The sequence below is a fragment of the Oncorhynchus keta genome, chromosome 29 (assembly GCF_023373465.1).
Source record: "Oncorhynchus keta strain PuntledgeMale-10-30-2019 chromosome 29, Oket_V2, whole genome shotgun sequence".
NCBI classification, from domain to species: domain Eukaryota; kingdom Metazoa; phylum Chordata; class Actinopteri; order Salmoniformes; family Salmonidae; genus Oncorhynchus; species Oncorhynchus keta.
In genome coordinates this window covers 9,283,628-9,286,208 of record NC_068449.1, presented here as the reverse complement: position 1 = coordinate 9,286,208, position 2,581 = coordinate 9,283,628, and the positions used below count along the sequence as shown (strand labels likewise).

Sequence of the window (2,581 nt, the reverse complement as noted above, 5' to 3'; positions counted from 1 at the left end):
TTACGTGTGTGCATTTTAGGTTGTGGTGGATTGTCTTTATGTTATGTGTGTGCATTTTAGGTAGTGGTGGATTGTCTTTATGTTATGTGTGTGCATTTTAGGTAGTGGTGGATTGTCTTTATGTTATGTGTGTGCATTTTAGGTAGTGGTGGATTGTCTTTATGTTACGTGTCTGTGCATTTTAGGTAGTGGTGGATTGTCTTTATGTTACGTGTGTGCATTTTAGGTAGTGGTGGATTGTCTTTATGTTACGTGTGTGCATTTTAGGTAGTGGTGGATTGTCTTTATGTTACGTGTCTGTGCATTTTAGGTAGTGGTGGATTGTCTTTATGTTACGTGTGTGCATTTTAGGTAGTGGTGGATTGTCTTTATGTTACGTGTGTGCATTTTAGGTAGTGGTGGATTGTCTTTATGTTACGTGTGTGTATTTTAGGTAGTGGTGGATTGTCTTTATGTTATGTGTGTGCATTTTAGGTAGTGGTCGATTGTCTTTATGTTACGTGTGTGTATTTTAGGTAGTGGTGGATTGTCTTTATGTTATGTGTGTGTATTTTAGGTAGTGGTGGATTGTCTTTATGTTACGTGTGTGTATTTTAGGTAGTGGTGGATTGTCTTTATGTTATGTGTGTGCATTTTAGGTAGTGGTGGATTGTCTTTATGTTACGTGTGTGTATTTTAGGTAGTGGTGGATTGTCTTTATGTTATGTGTGTGCATTTTAGGTAGTGGTGGATTGTCTTTATGTTATGTGTGTGCATTTTAGGTAGTGGTGGATTGTCTTTATGTTATGTGTGTGCATTTTAGGTAGTGGTGGATTGTCTTTATGTTATGTGTGTGCATTTTAGGTAGTGGTGGATTGTCTTTATGTTACGTGTGTGCATTTTAGGTAGTGGTGGATTGTCTTTATGTTACGTGTGTGCATTTTATGTTGTGGTGGATTGTCTTTATGTTACGTGTGTGCATTTTAGGTAGTGGTGGATTGTCTTTATGTTATGTGTGTGCATTTTAGGTAGTGGTGGATTGTCTTTATGTTACGTGTGTGCATTTTAGGTAGTGGTGGATTGTCTTTATGTTATGTGTGTGCATTTTAGGTAGTGGTGGATTGTCTTTATGTTACGTGTGTGCATTTTAGGTAGTGGTGGATTGTCTTTATGTTACGTGTCTGTGCATTTTAGGTAGTGGTGGATTGTCTTTATGTTACGTGTGTGCATTTTAGGTAGTGGTGGATTGTCTTTATGTTACGTGTGTGCATTTTAGGTAGTGGTGGATTGTCTTTATGTTACGTGTGTGCATTTTAGGTAGTGGTGGATTGTCTTTATGTTATGTGTGTGCATTTTAGGTAGTGGTGGATTGTCTTTATGTTACGTGTGTGCATTTTAGGTAGTGGTGGATTGTCTTTATGTTATGTGTGTGCATTTTAGGTAGTGGTGGATTGTCTTTATGTTATGTGTGTGCATTTTAGGTAGTGGTGGATTGTCTTTATGTTACGTGTGTGCATTTTAGGTAGTGGTGGATTGTCTTTATGTTATGTGTGTGCATTTTAGGTACTGGTGGATTGTCTTTATGTTATGTGTGTGCATTTTAGGTAGTGGTGGATTGTCTTTATGTTACGTGTGTGCATTTTAGGTAGTGGTGGATTGTCTTCATGTTATGTGTGCATGTTAGGTAGTGGTGGATTGTCTTTATGTTACGTGTGTGCATTTTAGGTACTGGTGGATTGTCTTTATGTTATGTGTGTGCATTTTAGGTAGTGGTGGATTGTCTTTATGTTACGTGTGTGCATTTTAGGTAGTGGTGGATTGTCTTCATGTTATGTGTGCATGTTAGGTAGTGGTGGATTGTCTTTATGTTACGTGTGTGTATTTTAGGTAGTGGTGGATTGTCTTTATGTGATGTGTGTGCATTTTAGGTAGTGGTGGATTGTCTTTATGTTACGTGTGTGTATTTTAGGTAGTGGTGGATTGTCTTTATGTTATGTGTGTGTATTTTAGGTAGTGGTGGATTGTCTTTATGTTACGTGTGTGTATTTTAGGTAGTGGTGGATTGTCTTTATGTTATGTGTGTGCATTTTAGGTAGTGGTGGATTGTCTTTATGTTACGTGTGTGTATTTTAGGTAGTGGTGGATTGTCTTTATGTTATGTGTGTGTATTTTAGGTAGTGGTGGATTGTCTTTATGTTACGTGTGTGTATTTTAGGTAGTGGTGGATTGTCTTTATGTTACGTGTGTGTATTTTAGGTAGTGGTGGATTGTCTTTATGTTATGTGTGTGCATTTTAGGTAGTGGTGGATTGTCTTTATGTTATGTGTGTGTATTTTAGATAGTGGTGGATTGTCTTTATGTTACGTGTGTGCATTTTAGGTAGTGGTGGATTGTCTTAATGTTACGTGTGTGCATTTTAGGTAGTGGTGGATTGTCTTTATGTTATGTGTGTGCATTTTAGGTAGTGGTGGATTTTCTTTTCTTAAGCTTGACACCCTGTGGTTTTTGGGTTGTCTCTTTGTATGTCCGCGCCCTGTATTTGTTGGGCTTATTATTTTACGTGCCTTAGTAAAAGCACTTAACCCCAGTGGAACTCTCTCTG

At 37.8% G+C, this 2,581-nt stretch overlaps 1 long non-coding RNA gene across 1 annotated transcript; it reads left to right on the top strand.

The window, feature by feature from the left end:
* The first annotated feature begins 309 nt into the window (after positions 1–309).
* LOC127913580 (uncharacterized) lies at positions 310–2,301 on the top strand. Its single transcript, XR_008086072.1, has 4 exons — positions 310–433; positions 516–597; positions 1,908–2,030; positions 2,072–2,301. It is a non-coding gene; the product is annotated as an uncharacterized LOC127913580 (long non-coding RNA).
* The last annotated feature ends 280 nt before the right edge of the window (positions 2,302–2,581 follow it).